The sequence below is a fragment of the Canis lupus genome, chromosome 4 (genome assembly GCF_011100685.1).
Source record: "Canis lupus familiaris isolate Mischka breed German Shepherd chromosome 4, alternate assembly UU_Cfam_GSD_1.0, whole genome shotgun sequence".
NCBI lineage: Eukaryota > Metazoa > Chordata > Mammalia > Carnivora > Canidae > Canis > Canis lupus.
In genome coordinates this window covers 55,634,800-55,652,867 of record NC_049225.1, presented here as the reverse complement: position 1 = coordinate 55,652,867, position 18,068 = coordinate 55,634,800, and the positions used below count along the sequence as shown (strand labels likewise).

The window sequence follows — 18,068 nt, the reverse complement described above, 5'->3', positions numbered from 1 at the left end:
AGGCAAACATATTTGAAGAGATTTTTTCCACAGCTGGTGGCTACAAACTTTATATTAGCTTGGACGATAATGGAGTAATTATTCTTTTTAAAGAAAGATTTTATTTATTTATTTGAGAGAGAAAAAAATAGAATACATGAGCAGAGGAGAGGGGTAGAGAGAGAGGGAGAAGCAGACTCCCCACTGTTCAGGGAGCCTGAGATGGGTCTCCGTCCCAGGACCCGGAGATCATGATCTGAGCCAAAGATAGACACTTAACTGACTGAGCCACCCAGGTGCCCCTGGAGTAATTATTTTTGATAAACTTACATATTGTTCAAAATAACATGATATGATTTTTAAAAGTGCTTGCTGAGAATCTGTAATATTGCAGCTCCCATTCATCCTTGGTAATTGAGACTTAAGTAATTTGTCACAGATGGAACAGTAGAGTTTTGAGTTTGTGACATATAGGTAATATCCAATGACTTTTAACTATTATTATTATTATTATTATTATTATCAATAAAGTAATATATCTACTGATTGACAAAGCTTCAGTCTGCAAGCTGGACTGCAAGCTTCAGTCTGATATCTGAATCCACTATTAGTGGTGTAAAATAGTGCTGTACCCTAACAGTCTGTAGTGAAATAAATATACATCTGTTTAGTTTATATGTTTACATATATGTATTATTTTCTGTTTTATAGGATTTTATTTCTGCTAATGGAGATTTTTAAAAAAAAATCTCTTTTCCCTTCCCTCACCTCACTGATACAGAAAGATCTATTTTATTTCATGGAATTATGCCTTGTCAGAGAAAAATGTGAGTTTTTAAAGCTCATGTGGTTTAACTTCTTTTATGTGATGGATGGGGAAGCTGAGGTCCAGCATGAATTACTTGTTCTAGGTAACCTGGTGAGTAGTGCCAGAGCTGGGGATGAGAGCCAAGTTTTCCATGATGCCACAAAGCCCCTCTGAGAGGTAGAAAGAGAACCTTGGTGGCTGCAGCATTCCACACTGCCATCCAGCTGGGAGTGGGCAAGAACTGCTGGAGGAGGATCAGAGACCCTTGGCAGGGCTGAAGTAACTTGTCTCTGTGTTGTCAAGTGTGGAAAACCAGAGTGAAATGTCAGAGAATACTGTCTGGAAAATAGTTATAGTAGGCAAATTTTGTGCATTTATATAAATGCAATCATTGCTCAGTGACATAAAATTATTAATGCAATAGTCTTCTCTCAAGGTGCTCATTTGTTAGTCTACAAAGTCCTATAGGACAAACTATTAGTGTTAGTTTAATCTAACTAATTGAATGAAGATTTCCTTCAATTTTTGGAACCAGTGAGTTGCCCTATCTTTAATGAGGGCTCTGTGTTTGTGTTGGGGCACATGTTTAATGTTGAGCCAGGCAGTTCTGTAGCTTTCCTTAGCCTTAACTTCCTGCTTGAAAGGAGCCTCAGTTTAGCCAGAGATGAGAACTTAGGACCTTTTCAAGTCTTTTTCAGCTTGCACACGCAGCTATGAATGCATGTGGTCTGCTAGATTTACAGCAATATTTTAGAGCCCTTCAAAACCAGTTATGGAGATCTCATTTCTTATTTTTCCCTTTTAAGCTGTTTGGTTAACTTACTGTTTGCTTCAAACATTATCTGTACTCTTTTTCCCTCCCCAGCCCCCAACCCCCTAACAGCTGTTGGTATTAAACACTTGTGTTCAACAGATGCCCCTGGGGAAAAGTCTGTTCAAACTAGTCAGGCTCCAAGTCAAATCAAAGAAAGACATACTCATACTTTCTTTTTTTTTCATACTCATACTTTCAAGAGGGGTCTTCCAAGGAAACCAGAAGATAGGTCAAATAATGATAATTTTCTGAACATGGGACTTTGAAGGAGCTCCAACTCCATTCTGGCCTCTTCTGTGGCTGCTAGATTGTTGCTTTTCACCACTGGTTTTTAGGCACTGCTGAGCTGGGGAGAAGAGATGAGACAAGAGCAAGTTAAAATACCACAAAACTCATTGTTCTTATTGAGATTCAATCATTTATCCTGAATAAATCCTCCCTAGATTGCTGTAAGCCTTTGGCTAATATGCAGTTAATTTTGACAGTTTGCCACTGTTCTCACTGATTCTATGGAGAAAATTTTTGGAAGTCCTCATTCTCCTCATTGATATCAGCTTCTGAAGTTTCTTTTCATCTCTAGGTTCCTCCATCATCACATTTTTTCTTTGAAATATTTTTGTTGATGAAATCAGATTATTTTCTATCCACTTTAGATTTTGCTGATTGCATCCTTGTCATTTAACATGTTCTTCTGTCCCTGTATTTCCTGTGAATCAAGAGTAAGGTGCATGATTACATTTACATTTGACTTGTTTTTGCAAGACTGTTTCATAGGTGCTGTGTTCTTCCATTGGGAGGGCATGTAAGTATGGTTGGTCTTTCTTTTTTATAATTTTAGTAGCCATTGAAAAATCATTGCATAGATCCATAATTCATTAGAGAGAACAAAAATGGTGCTATTCCAATTCCAAATTTCTTCACAGTTTAATAACTGAAATTCTTATATACTGAAAATGTTTCTTCATTAACTAGTTCAATATACTGAGATATAGCTTATAAAGGAAAGACATAGCTGTTATTTTTACAAAATGAAAATATGGATTTTTAAATATGAGTTAATCATGTAAGCACTGGGCACAGTATCTAGAATAAATCTCATATAGAGTGGTAAAATTATTATGATTGTGTAGAGTGGTGAAATATATTAGCTGGCACCATTTTTCCTCATCATACTTTTAGGGAAATACAATGAAAAAGCCACCTGATGAGAGACATGAGATTCAAAGATTATGGGTCACCAAGGAAGATAGGTAAACTGCTTTACATTTAAATTTAAATTTGATAGGAATGGGTGGAGGTAAGATTCCAGAGGCTTTTAGCAGTTTGGATTAGGATTAACAAAAGTAATAGAAAATAAAAATAACAGCCATTTAAATAAGGTAGAGAGATATTTTTTCTCATGTGTAAGTGGTTCAGTTAGGTAGTATTGTAAGAGATCTATGCTCCTTCAATCTTGTGTCAAAGTCACCTCCTGTTCCAAGTGACTCCTGGAGATCTAGTCATGATACCTACACTCTAGCCAGCAGGAAGTAGGAAGGGCAGAGGAGAGCACATACCTCCCAATACGGACATTTCTCAAAGACCATGAACACAAACTATTTCCTCTTATATCTAATTAGCCAGAATGAAGATGGCTGCACCTAATTTCAAGGGAAGCTGGAAAATGTATCTGTACTCAGATGTGCCCAGGTAAAAACCAGGGATTCTGTAGGTGAGGAAGGAGGGAGAACATATATTGCGAATAACTGATCATCTCTGTCACAAAGGGGGAAGAGGAAAGGAAACCAAGGGACGGCACGAAGCTAGAGTAAGTGAGTTAGAATTTTCTAGAAGTGAAGTGCACGAGGACTTTTAAGAACAAACATGCTGTCTTAATTTGTACTGTCCCAGAAATAGGACTTGAGACAAGAATTTGAAGACATATACTTTATTTAGTTTATTCTAGGAAGCGCTAGTAGGGGAGTAAGGAAGTAAGGCAGTAAAGGGAGGGCATATATAAGCTGCACTTTTCTAGGTTAAAACTTTAATTAAAAAATTTAAATTTCATCTTTACCGAGGCAGAATTAACACATAAAGTTGTAAGATTATTTAAGGTGTACGTTGTGATGAGTTGATATACAGTTACAGGTATGTTAGCTTGTCTTGTGAAACATTCCCCACATCTTGTTCAGTAACACATCCATTACAGAATTGTTCAAGAGCAAAAATACTAGGAGGTGAGAAGCACTGGGACCATTTGATAAGATTGCCTACCTTGGAGGATGTGTGTGTGTGTGTGTGTGTGTGTGTGTTCAGGCAATCTTATTTATTTATTCAAAGATATTTTTTGAAGATCTAAATGTAAAGCACAATAATAACACACTACTCTAGGCACTGAGGATATAGCAGTGGAGGAAAAGAAAGGGCAAAATGCCTGCACTCAACAAGCTTTCATTTTACCTTCTCTGGATGATGAGCACAGAGAGACTCTAGCTGACGTCTGCGTCACAGTTAGCTCTAGGATTTGATTGTTCTCTTCTGTGACTGGAAATGTGCCATATCTGGCATCAGATAAAAGCATGTCTTTCTAGGGAGGTGTGAAGAGAGCGAATTGGATGAAGGTTGTCCAAATGTACAAATTTTTCAGTTAGAGGATAAATAAGTACTAGGAATGTAATGTACAGCATGATGACCACAGTTAACACTCTGTATGGTATATTGGAAGTTGTTAGAGTGAATCTTGAGTTCTTATCACAGGGGAGAAAACTTTTTCTCTTTTTCTGTCTCTCTCTCTTTTTTTTTGGTATCTATATAGGGTAATGGGTGTGAACTAAACTTATTGCAGTAATAGCTTCATGATGGGTTAAGTCAAATCAGTATGCTCTATACCTTAAATGTACACTGTGCTGTATGTGGATTATATCTCAATAAAAGCTGGAAAGGAAATAAAGAAGATATTTAGCCCCCCTCCAAAAAAAACATAGCCTTTTCTGTTTCTGAGACATGTGTCAATGAGGATTTATTTTTCCAAAGAGGACTGGATAGTATTTGGCTGTTTCTGTTTTTGTCCTCTTTTGTTGAGAACCTTGAGAATCCAGAGCAGACAAGTGGAGAGGAGGCTCACTCTGCAGCCACGAGCGAGCCAAACTAGAAACACTAGATGGGAAGTGTGAGTGAGAGGATAGGAGACAAAGGATTTCAAAGAGGGTTCCCCAAATTTATCATAAAGCTCCAATATAGGGGGCTTTAAGGCAGACGTTTCCTGTTGTTCCTTCAAGAGTCTTCGAAGCCTAAACTCTGATACCACTTCCCAATTCCCTCAGCACATCTTACATCTTTTAAGAATCTCTAGCCACAATGATGGGGTATGGATTTGTCAGCACGTTTGTTCCAGAGCTCTGTGGACTTGCTGGGCTGGGTGGCAGCTGAGGGGTTCTGGGGTTGAGCCTCCCGCCTTAGGATTCAGGAAATGGTCCCAAGGAGTCTGCTGCTGGGTGAGGAGATGATTCAGGTGTGGGTGGGGGAGGTAAGGAAGCGGGGTTCCAGCTCCATGAGGCTGAATTCTGGCACATTATGGAGAAGGAGATGTGCCAGTGGCATGACCTTTTCCTCTTTCCCCAGACAGCCAGCTTTATTTGTTTAAACACAAGTCGAGGGAGGCCAGCTAGTGGCTAAGAGTGTAGAATCTGGAAAGGGACAGTTCCGCCTTTGCTCATAATGGGAACCAGGACTAGCTATGTGAACCAGCTCTTTCTTTCTTTCTTTCTTTCTTTCTTTCTTTCTTTCTTTCTTTCTTTCTTTCTTTCTTTCTTTCTTCTTTCTTTCTTCTTTCTTTCTTCTTCTTTTTTTTTTTTTTTAACAGCTGTGTCTTTTGGAGCTTCAATTTTGTCCCTTATAAAGTGGGAGAGACATCGCTATAGACTAGGGTTTTTAAAGATAATGTGCAAATGTGTTTAGCACAGTGCCTGTGCTTAGTGAATGATATCCATTTCTAGGCTGGGCAGATTTGAGGATCCCAGCTCTACAGATGAGGAAGATGAGAGGCACACAGTGAGTCTCTGTGCTCTGCTTCCCATATTCTCTCTCTCCTCTTAGAATCCCCTGTCCTTTCCAGGCACAGCAGGCCCCAAAACCTTGGCCAGGCTTGAGTGCTTTGCTTACCACCCTGAGGAGGCAGAGGCTGTGGGCAGAGAGATCCATTCTTCTGCCCACCTGGGTCAGCACTGCTCCCTACTCTTCTGGGTCTGCCAGGAGCAGACAGGGTCCGGGGTCAGAAGTGAAAGGGAAGGGGAATGGGGCTCCCAGGGAGGCATCCAGTGGCTAAGTGCTGACCTGCTGGTGGAAAGCATTCAAAATGATTCTCTGGCATTTCTCTAAGAGCATTCATATGCAATCCAGGGAGGGCACAATCCCTGAAAGGCAGGTGGAAATGCATCCCTGCTGTTCTCAGGAGGGCACATTTGGAAGGCTCTTGTCCAATTAAAGTATTACAGAGCCCAACTACTCCTCAAGGTTATTTCTGAAGAGGGAGGGGTTGGTTTTTGTCTCCTCATAGCGTGGAGATGAAGAACAGAAGCCAGCATCTGATAAAGAACAAGAGGATGCTCGAGTCTGTGCTGATGCGGCTGGCCTTAAGTCTGCGTGTGGGTGTGTATGTGCGTGTGGGTGTGTGTTTGTATGTGTGTGCTTTTGTTCTGGACCTTTCTCTCTCTCTTGTCTCTTAGTGGCTCTGAAGATTCGGACCATGTTAGTTGTGAATCCTGGGTGTCCTTGAGAAAGTGAAGATGATAATAATACCTGCCTCACTGAGAGAAGGTGCATGTGAAGCACTTAGCAGGGTGCCTGGCACATAGTAGATGCTCAATAAACTGTGTATGTTTTTGTATAACTTTTTCTTCTGTGTGTGCGTATCTCTTATTGGGGCCAGTATAGGGGCTATACTAAGGGTCTTGGGTTGCAGATAACGAACATGTTTGCAGGTTAGCTCCATGGGATCAGCACCAAGAACAGCACCTGGCTCAGCTTGGGGCCTTGACAGCTAGCTGGTGACTGAATAGATGAGTGGCCAGCCTGGAGCTAACATAAGTATAGAGGGGAAAATAATGTAGAAAACATCAATTGTCACATGAACCCATGGGTGGGGATGAGGAAGGCCTCAGGAAGAGATATAAGCTGGGGTCTTGAATGCCACAGGGACAGGCTTGTCAATTCTCTGTCTACCTGTGCACAGTTACTTTGTTCTTTTATCTCCTGTAGATTAGTTTCTTCTGCTCCTCAGGCTATTTGGTAAATTCTGGCTACCTCATAATTATCAGTCCAGCTAGTCTCAGATACTGAAAGATGTCTGAGTCTTGATTTCATATTCCCAGGAGTGATCTGATTGGCTTGGGCCAGATCTATTACTTCTTAGTCTAATCAGAAATGATAGAGAGTAGGGCTCCCTGGCTCTCATCCCCTTGCATAGATCGGGGGAAATTTCTAGATGAGCTGGCTCTTGTGAGCTAGTAAAGGACTGGTTCAGTGGTTGCCTTGCCTTACTGAATTTGGAAGAAGGGACCCATCCACAGAAGGGATGAGAGTGGGCTGGGAGCATAGTCTTTAACTTCAGAGTCTGGGTGGGAAGAAATGAAGAAATGTGTATGGAGAATTAAAGAATGAATGGATTCCCTGTTTCTGTCTGGATGGTTTATATGGAGTGGTATTTGGGAGCATATGAAAGAAATTCTTCCCATTGAGGCCTGAAATTTCCTGTGTACCAGCCTTGTAACATTTTCTGTTCTAATAGGAATGATGAGTGTTAATGAATGTTAGACCTTAGTTCTTGAGCAAGGTGTACTAAAGATCATTGCACTCTTTCCTGTAAGTTATCTATAATATTACCCCAGGGAGAATGAGTTACATAGGCAAATCCATGTCAATTTTAGTATTCTAAAATAAGTTTGGCCCTTCTATTGAGCTGTGTTTTTCATTAATCCAGTTGTTCTCAGGGATGATCTCCTCCTGACCACATCAAAATTACCTGGGAACTTGTTAGAAATGCAGATTCATGGCCCCTACCCTGGGCTTACAGAAGCTTTCCCCATGAGCCCCATGCATGCAGAATTTGGGAAAACCATTGCCTTCATCTCTTTAGGGAGAGGCTTGTCTCTTGGCTCAAGGCTTCATAGGATATATCTCTGTGAAGGCTTTTCTGAGCAAAGTCTTTGAGATTAAGCCCTCAGGAGGCCTTAGGTAGGTATTGCCATTAAGTTCCAATGATAGCTTCTCTCAGCCTTGGGAAAAGTTATAATTCCTGAAGAGATAGATATTGGCCTGGGAACTCCTTTTAGAGGCTCAGCTATAGAAGGTGGTACTACTCTGTCTTTTATCTTTCAGAAGAATAAGTGATGTCAGCATGAGGTTCACACTGAGACAGTGGACACTTTCCACCTTCAGGCAGAGGTGGTGTGTAAAGCACTCTTAATTGAATTGCGATGGACCAATGTCAAATTTCAGCCTTTATTCGTAGGTGGAGTGGGAAGAAAAAGAAAAGACATATTCAGTATCTGCATCCCTTTACCTCGCTGAATTCCTGCAATGGCCCACAAAGGTAGATAATATCGTTGATAGATACTGCCATCCTTGAAGAAAAGTGAAATAGTTTGACCACTATTTGACCAACAAATGCTAAAGTGGGGATTCAAACCTAGACAACTATATGCCAAAAACCAAATTGTTAATTAAGGCTACAACATTTGCACATGGCACTTAGCCTCTTCTTTTTCCCCTTCTGTTTTTCCTTTTCCCCATCCCTGCATTGTGCCTACACTGAGCTTCCTGCCCTCAGGGGAGGGTGAGGCAGAGCTTCTAGGCTTTTTGTGCTCCCATCCACTGAGTTCAAGTAGTATTGAAAGAGAGATTTACTACTCTCCACAGCCCTATCTGGACTGGAAAAATATCCCGTGGTGTGGAGAGGTGATATAAACAGTGGACGCTGTGGGTCTGGGAGAGAGATATCCTGCATCCTGCCCCTTGGGCTCATAGGAGAGCATTGTGGTGCAGCCAATCTTATTGGAGAGGCAGGGCAGGCCAAGCACAGAGTGCTCCACTCAGAAGCAAGGGCAGGTTGCTAGGCCCGAAGAAGCCAAGTGTGAAGCCACAGGGGCATCTTGTGTAGACCTGACCTCACTCCCAGCCTACTGCCCCCCAGAGACCCCACCCATGAGCTTTGACATGATCCTGGTGTTATCTGTGGGTAAACGTGTGTACTGGGAACCAGAGGTACTATGTGGATTGAAAATGAGTTTCTGTCATCTTGACAGAATAAGAACTCACATTCAAGTTGAGCTGAGTCATAAGAGTGAAAGAAATTGTGTTTTTGCACAAATGAATGTGTGAACTGGGAATCAATCGTAGCCTCTACACATACTTGGCTCATTTGTTGCGCTCATTGACCTGTGAGGTAGGTGGGGCTCTCTAAGGGCCCCTTTTGTCTCTTGTCGTTGCACAGCATTTAGCTATGAAGTCCACCCCATTTGCCCTCCTTTTGCAAACAGGATTTCCCTACCGGTTTGGGCACCTGGCTGGCACCTGTCTGCCACTAGGTGGGGGGTTGCAAATCACAGGATGTGTGGGGTCTTGCTGGGGCTTGTCGGAGATAGTGGGACAAGCGTTTGAAATGACAAGTGAGGGCGACTTCCTTGGTGGTCACAAGTTCTCAAGTTCTCTTCTTCCCCTGCCAGAGCGTCTAGTGCTCTTTATTTTGCTAACCTGGGTTTTTAAAATTACAAAAGTAACGTTACTTTGCAAATAATTGAGAAATTTGTCCCTTTAACCCATCCCTGTTTCTTCTCCTCAGAGAGATCCACCAGTAACAGTTTGGTCTGTACTCCTCCTGTTTTTGTTTTCCTTTGAGTTTAACATGTACAACACGAACTCCTATGTACATACGTGCCTGTGTAGGTGTATCCACATATCCTCATACACAGCTACGTGTACATCGTTTTCCAACTTGCTTGTTTTCACTCAGCATATTTTATAAGCATTTTCTCAAATCAGTACAGGTAGATGCCTCATATTTATTGCCTGCCTCGCAATCTGTGGTTTAAATGTACTACAATTTTTAGAACCACCCTCCACCTTCTCTTCTCCTCTTTCCTTCCTTCTTTTTCTTTTGACTATTATTAACAATGCTGAAATGAATCTTTTCATACCCATAACATCCTGCCCTTTCATTAGTATCTGCTATTTTAGTGTAGTTTGCTTTGTTTTACTTTTGCATCAACTGGGTCCTAAGTTATTCACATTGAAAATTTCTGTAGCTACTGCCAGAATTGCTCTTCATAAAGCTTGTCCTATTTTAAACTCCCACCAACAGGTACAAAGAGCAGTGTTTCTAAATCCTGCATTATACTTACCTGTTTAATAACAATGCAAGGACCAGGCTGGCAAATCCCCGTCCTCCTCGCAGGGATCTGCCAACCTGGTCCTCAGCACTTAGCACAGCGTCTCCCCACCGCAGGTGTTCAGTTGGTATTTCTGTGAGTGAGAGAGAACGTGTAGAGTAAATACTTGCCAAGAACTCATTCTGAAAATTGTACTCGGGGAAATTTTTAGACAAGACATTTAACTGACAAGAAAAATATTCCAGCTTGGAGGATGTTAATTCTCTAAATTCACTTGAGATGATGAAAGTAAGAAAAAATAAAAACAACACTTATTTTGCTTCAAAACTTTAACCTGTCGCTTTGGCTCAATAGGTACATGAAGAGGGGAAAAAACCCAACTTTGGCTTCTCCAGGTGGGTTCAATTTGGATAATATATTTGCACAGAAGTGTAGACGGGAGCCTCCTCTGGGAGGCTGGCCATTTTCACTGTGGATTCCCAGGTAATCCCCCCAGAGCAGGATCTGGATCAGTTGTCCTACTAAGTATAAGGCACATTGCCAAGGCATGGCCTGGTCCCTTAGGCTGAGAGACAGAGAGTAGGGCCAGTTCATGGCAGAAAGGGTCTGGCATATGTCCTGCCTTTTTTTGCTCTGTGGCCTTGGGCAGGTCTCTTTGCCTCTGTAGGCCTCACTGCCCTCACTTCTAGAGTAGGAGTGATCATTTTGCCTCTTGGCTGGTTGCAAGGCCCAGAAGCAGGTTGAGAATGGTAGCGTGCTATGCGAATGTGAAGTGTCAGTTGCAGACTATCTTGCTGGCCTCTTGAGAAGACTTGACATAAGCAGGTGAGAAGTGCAGTGGGAAAAGTGAGAGCCCTCTGATGCTCAAGGAGAACAGTGCTCCAGGGGCCCCTAGGGAGAATAGTTAAGCAGCAGGATGGAGAGATTGAGAGGAGGTTGGAGGGCTGGGTGAGGCCTGAGGACTGAAGCCTCCGGGGGGCCAGAGGAAGGCAGCTGAGACTTTCAGGGACACAAAGGACTTTCTCCATTTCTCCACCACACAGGGACCTGTCTCCCTGGGGCTGCTTTGCTTGATTTGGTGTGCTGTTAACCTTTGCTCAGCCCCAGGCTGTGTTTAACTTGGGGCCATGGGCAGGGGGAGAAGGTCACAACAAATTTAGTGGGAGGCATTTTAAGTACCTAAAGCAATAAATCCTCATGTACCTCGAGCCTGCCCAGGCTTCCCCAAACCTGGGAATTCAATTTTGTGCAGCGCACACAGTTTGCCAAGCACGCTAAGTCATCAGGAGAACAACTTGATGTATTGCTGTGGGGAAAAAAATTGCCGTGTCCCTTTCTTCATTCAAATTAACACCTTTTCATACTGGGCTGACAGGTGACTGATCACCTGAGAATACATCCTGGCTTCAAGTGATTTGATAACTCTTCCTTCTCTGTTTCCCTGTCTTTATTTTCATGCCTTAAAAAGTCAGGAGAAAACATTATTATTATTATTGCTAGAGAATCACTACCTGATTCATAAGCCCTAAGCCCTGGGGCCTGGCATATGGTAGGCATGAATAAATGATGAACGAATAAATGACTAGATTTGGTTGATGTCTGCAGATTGCCCTTTTTCCTTCCCAGAGGATCAGAGGAAGCTTTTGCTTTGTTTTGTTTTTTTGACATTTTTTTTTTTCTTTGCATGGTGGACACTGTGTGAGGTCAATGTGTGCACTGCTCAGATGCCCGTCTGAGGAGGTAGAGGACTTGGCCCAGCTGCTGGGAGTGCTGGTGGCCCCTGGAGTGACTGAGTTGTAGAGAGTCGTCTTGCCCAAGGTGAGGCCTTCCTGGGGTGACCCAAATTCAGCAATTGATCCACATGGGGTTATAAAGACCCAACCTTCTCAGCCCAACGGGGACAATTCCAAAGGGTCATTTTAGCTCAGCATCTCTCCCCATGGGGTGGGCTGCTGTTGGGTTGCATCGCAGTTTCACGTTCCCTTCATGCCATTCCCTCCCTTCCCTTCCACAGATGTTGACCCCAGGAGCACCCCTCAAACAACATCCAGCACTCTAGATTCCATTTTGGAGTCTGCTTCCCATGGAGATGGACCTGCCACATTTTGTTCTGTTTTTGGATAGATTCCACTCTGACCTTCCTCCTCACTGGTGATACTATCAGCTGACATGTTATCGAGTGCTTGTATGAGGCAGGCACTCTACCTGCCTCCTTTCTTTTCTTTTCTTTTCTTTTCTTTTCTTTTCTTTTCTTTTCTTTTCTTTTCTTTTCTTTTCTTTTCTTTCTTTCTTTCTTTTTTTTTTTTTTTTTTTTTGTTACCTGCCTCCTTTCACTCGGTCTTTCCGAGAGCCCTGGGTGAGAGGCTCTATTAGAATCTGTGTGCTAGAGGTAGGGACATGAGGCTGGGCATTCAGTGACTCATCCAAGGTCACGGCCGGTAAATGCTGGAGTCAAAACTTGAACTCAGTGGCATTCTAGAGCCTGGACTCTTCACTATTCTGCTTCCTTCTAGTGCCTCTGCTGGTAACTTCAGATAAATCTGGGGAAAGGAGTTTGATGATCTCAGGCTAGCATTTCCCAAAAGGTTTTGTAGGACTCAGATGCTTTTTGTAAAGGAGTTCTAGAGTCGAATAGGTGGGGAATATTTCACATTGAGGGTCCTATTACATTAATCATCTACATTCATGTAGTAGCAGCTCTGAGGAGTCCTACGTAGGGAAACCCGATGTGTTTTCCAAACTTATTTGGCCACAAAAAATCCATGGTGTTCTGTGAGAAAAAATACCATAGGAAACACTGGCCTACACCTTCAATGCCTATTTTACTTTACCAGGGGAGAGGGGGTTGGTTAATGTGTGCTGGGTTACCTTTTCTGATCCTAATCATTATGGTACTAAATGAGTTGTTTCAAAGCTGTAAAATAGAAATAACTCTTTATCTCATGAAACTCATGTTGTGATCAAATGAGGAATGAGCTACAAAAAGTTTGACAATCCTTAGTTACTGTACAGATGTTAGGAATTTTAAAAGTATTAATATTTTTGGATTCAAGGGGCTGATCTATCAAAAGCCTCATATAAAATTTGGTTTTATAAAAATTTCTGAGGGGAATCTGGTCTCCACATATATGTATGTTAAGGATTGTTTGAAAGAATTATAATTAGAACACAGAAGATTAATGTATTAAAGCTAAGTCATACTTAAAATGGGAAATACTTATTCATCAAATAATTTTGGGGCATGCATTGTGTACCTATGCAAATGTCCCCGGGAATTTAAGAAAGTGTACATTATGGACTTGATCTTTAAAGAATTTACTACATACAGCACAGAGGGCAAACACAGGGCATACCTTTTCTGTTTTCAGCTGGCCCTGCCCATTGCAGACTTTGCCAATCAATCATTCCACTCTTAACCACTGAGCCCAGATGCAGCTTCAGAGTTCTCCCTCCAGCACTCGAGACAGCCACTACTAACATGGTCAGTGGCATGGGAAATGAAACCTATGTCTACAGAATGATGATCTGTAGAGTGTCAACCTGCATACATAAAGAGTATGCACCAAGTGAGAGGGTGACAGGTGCCAAGATAATTGTAAAGTCAGAGTATACAGTACGTGTCTGGATAAGGGGAGTCAGCCCTTCCTAGAAGAGGCAGGAGTTAAACTAGGTTTGAAGGATGGCAGGGACTTGGATGGTGATCAGGATCAGGGAGGGTATCCCAGGACACCCCAAATACCCAAAAGACAGCCTGAATCTAAAATCTTTGCTGATGATTTCACCACTGCAGGTAGGCATTGCTGTTTCCTTACCCTAGATTCTAGAAGACTGGTACATCTCAGAGTCACTTTGACCTTCTGATTGGCTGCCAGCATCCAGATTGTGATTTCAGTCTGTTGCCGAGTCAGAGACAGAGAACCCAAATTCCAGGTGCCCATAAATTACTTCTAGTTATTGCAATGACAAAAGGCCTCTTCGAAGGTGACTTGCTCACTCCCTGTTTTATAGCCTCATACATCAAAGAGGAAGATGGAGCGGAGTCAGTTACTGTGAGGAAATCCAGACTGCAGGAGAAACGGGTGGCAACTGTCTGCGAAATTGAGCACTTTCTGTCAAAACTTAATTAAATTAGCCTCGATTCTATAAATAATAGAGCAAGTTTCCCTCCCCCATCCCTCCAGACCCCCTTGATGTCTCCCTCTATCTCCTGAGAGATAGATCTCTTCTGAGTGTGGTGCAATAGGAGGCAGTTTGTAAAAATTAGGCAATGATAATTCAGACTTTGCATTAATTTACAGAAGCAGAATATGCTTCGGGTTAGAAGGGGTAGCAACCTGCAAGATGTGTGACATGCTCAGTGAAGTCTAAAGGAGAAGACAACCAGAGGAGATGTGGGGGGCTGGGAAACTTGCCTCCATGCTTCTAAGTAGCCAGCTCTATGATATTGGTTGGATCTCTTTCCTTTTGGCTCCTCAGTTTCTCTATCCAGGTCACACTGAAGGCTTTGTATCAGCCAGATTTATTTCTCATCCGTGCCACATGTTCACTGTAGGTCAGCAAGGGCTTGTTTCCATGTCTCCTTGTCCTGGGACTCAGATGGAGCAGCTAGTTTCTGTTGCTGCAGATTGTTGTGATGGAAGTGACAGAGGGGAGCACTGGGGGGAGGAGGGGCTGTCTCTCACTGGCAGTCCTGTGGCCGAGAAGTGACAGGTGTCATGTGCTCTCACAATTCATTGGATGGAACACATCCTTTGGCCCTACACAAACATAGGGGACCAGATAGTGCAGTCAGTGGTATTGTGCACCTGGCATTTGGTGAACAGCATTGATGAATGTCCTGGCCTCTTCCAACACTAAAGTTTTAGAATTCTTTAGCTTTCATCAAACTATGATTTTTTTAAATTTCTACATTTCAACTTTAAGATTCTTGTCTACTCACCTTCATCCACCAAGTGCTGATTGATCATGCCCTAATTTCCTCAGGAATAGGTCTACTATCCCTAACTAATCTTATTGTCCATCAATAGATGAATGAATAAAGATGTAGGACACACACACACAAAGGAATATTACTCAGCCATAAAAAATGAAACTTGCCATTTGCAACAATACAAATGGATCTAGAAGATATAATGCTAAGTGAAATAAATCAGAGAAACACTAATACTGTATGATTTAACTCATTTGTGTAATTAAAGATACACCTGCTCCCAAACACCAGGCTCTTATCTATAGAGAAAAAACTAATGGTTACCAGAAGGGAGGGGGAAGATGGGTTAAATGTATTATGGGAATTAAGAGTACACTTAACATGATGAGCACTGACTAATGTAAAGAATTGTTGAATCACTGTTGTATACCAGAAATTAATATAATGCTGTGTGTTAACTGTACTGGAATTTTTAAAAAATAAATAAATATTTAAAAGAAATGAAAGATGGTAGATAAATAAGTGGATGATGATGATGACAGGGAAGACAATGAGTTCACTTCCAGAAATGTGGACTGCCGTGGGATATCTAGATGGATGAATCCAGTATACGTGGAAAAAGGCCAGGAGCCTCCATGTATTTGTGTTCTTTCCAGATGTTTTCTTGTGGTTGATTTCTAGTTTTATAGGTTGTGGTTGGAAAAGATGCATGATGTAATTTCATTGTTTTTGAATTTTTTGAGACTGTTCTGTGGCCTAATGTGTGCTATAGAGAATGTTCCATGTGCATGTGAAAAGAACATATCTTTTGCTGATTTTGGATGGAATGTTCTGAGTACATCTGTTAGATCTATCTAGTCCAATGTGTCATTCAAAGCCACTGTTTCCTTGTTGATTTTCTGTCTGGATTATCTACCTAGTGATATAAGTGGGGTGTTAAGTCACCTACTATTATTGTGTCACTGTTGATCTCTTTCTTTATGTTTGTGAATAGTTGCTTTATATATTTGGGTACTCCCATGTTGGGTGTGTAAATATTTACAATTGTTATAACTTTTTGTTGAATTGTTCTCTTTATGATTATGTGGTGTCTTTCTTTGTCTCTTGTTAGTCTTTGTTTTGGTTGTCGTTGTTAGTCTTTGTTTTAAAGTCTGTTTTGTCTAAGTATTATTGCTACTCGGGATTTCTTTTCATTTCCACTTACATGATAAATGCTTTTCCGTCCCTTTACTTCCATCCACATGTATCTTTAGGTCTGAAATAAGTTTTTCATATAGATGAGTCTTGCTGTTTTATCCATCCTGTCACCCTCTGCCTTTTAACTGGAGCATTTAGTCCATTTACATTCAAAGTAATGATTGATAGGTATGTATTTATTATCATTTTGTCACTTGTTTTCTGAATGTTTTTGTAGCTCCTTTCTGTTTCTTTCTTCTCTTGCTTTTTGATGACTTTAGTGATATACTTGAAATTTTTTTTTAAATTTTATTTACTTATGATAGTCATACAGAGAGAGAAAGAGGCAGAGACATAGGCAGAGGGAGAAGCAGGCTCCATGCACCGGGAGCCCGATGTGGGATTTGATCCGGGATCTCGAGGATCGCGCCCTGGGCCAAAGGCAGGCGCCAAACCGCTGTGCCACCCAGGGATCCCTACTTGAAATATTTTTACTTTATTTTTTGTATATCAAAGTTTTTGATTCATGATTACCATAAAATTTATTTATATTATTTTATTCGTATAGCAGTCTATATTAAGTTGATTATCATCCGCTCTTTTTTACTCATTGTTAGCATGATGGCCCAGTGATGAAATTGGAAGTTACATGGGCTTAAGTTGGAATAATTGCCATATAGTTGCTGTGCAGCCTTGGGCAGGTGACCTAACTCTTCTGAACCCTAACCTCAGAAATGGGGACAAAAATAGTACCTACCTCATTGGCTTAGTTTGAAGTTGAATGGGATCATTATGTAAATTGCTAAGATAGCATATGGCTCTGCCTTAGTTTAGGCATTTATTTTTCCTGTCCAGATGATTGTAATAGCCTCCTAACTTATTGGTCTCCCTGTTTCCTCTGGTCTTGCTCACCTCCACTGACTCTTATTTTTACCAAAATTTTCCTTCCAAGATACAGCTCTGATTACCTCATTTTACTACTCAGGACCCTCAAATATTTCTTCCTTGCCTAAAGGATAAAAGCCAAACTTATTAGCTTCAGGTGCCTCAACAATGCTAAACTATAGGGGTACTCAATAGATACCTGTAGAGTACAGATTTGCTTATTTACCTGTAATCTACTATGATACAGGCTGGCTAATTCTTGTTGGAAGACCTGTGACCATCTAGTAAGGTTTTGAGCAGGATTGAGCACTGCACAACTCCAGGGTGTGCTTTTCACATTATATGCTAAGTGAATGGCACCACTAGAATACAGTGATGCTCCCTGGAGTCGAACAGTGCAGGGGATGGAAGAGTTTTGGATTCTGGTGTGGTCTCTGTTCTTGAGCAAGTCCCTTAATGGCTTTGGGTCTTAATTATCAAATGCAGGCAGCAAGGCCTATATTCTCTCCCTTTATACCTGTGGGGGAGATTGTGAAAATGAAAGGGATTATAAACTGGGAAGTGCTGTCTCTCCCAAATTCTCTTGCTATTATTGTCGCTGGGAGTGACTGTAGCAGTGAAGACTAGAAGAACCTAATCGTCTGTAGTTTCTAAGATAAAAGCCCCATTAGGAGCAGTGGGTGTGTGATAAGCCCAAGCATATTATTTATTTATAATTTAGAGTACCTTGTTTTTCTTATTTCAACAGCATTACTCATAATAGCAGAAAACAATAGTCTAGCAAAAAAGAAAATAAAAATATCCATAATCCCACCCACATAGGAGCAAACATTACTTTTTTTTTAGAATCTTTCCCAGGCATATGTGGTATATGTACCATTTTATAGCTTGCTTCCCTCCCCCACTTCATGTGCCACAAATCTCTTTTCATATTAATAAATATACCTTCATAGTGTGATTATTGATGGATTCATATTACTCTGATGTGAGGATACACTTTATTTAACCAATGCATTTTGGCTGGCACTTAGGTCAATTTTTACATTTTCCTGTTAAAAATGGGCTGCAAGAAACATACTTATAGCAAAATCTGTGTGCACATCCATGCTTATT

The 18,068-nt window shown here is 41.4% G+C and overlaps 1 long non-coding RNA gene across 5 annotated transcripts; it reads left to right on the top strand.

Moving 5' to 3' along the window:
* Positions 1 to 1,002: 1,002 nt before the first annotated feature.
* Positions 1,003 to 15,337, top strand: LOC111095573. Of its 5 annotated transcripts, none has more exons than XR_005358367.1 (7): positions 1,003 to 2,403; positions 5,576 to 5,630; positions 6,305 to 6,452; positions 8,089 to 8,169; positions 10,319 to 11,782; positions 11,979 to 12,115; positions 13,973 to 15,337. It is a non-coding gene; the product is annotated as an uncharacterized LOC111095573 (long non-coding RNA). The 5 variants fall into 5 exon arrangements; XR_005358369.1 differs by lacking the exon at positions 13,973 to 15,337 and having other exon boundaries at positions 10,319 to 10,359; positions 11,689 to 11,782; positions 11,979 to 12,164; XR_005358366.1 differs by lacking the exon at positions 13,973 to 15,337 and having other exon boundaries at positions 11,979 to 12,164.
* Positions 15,338 to 18,068: the final 2,731 nt, after the last annotated feature.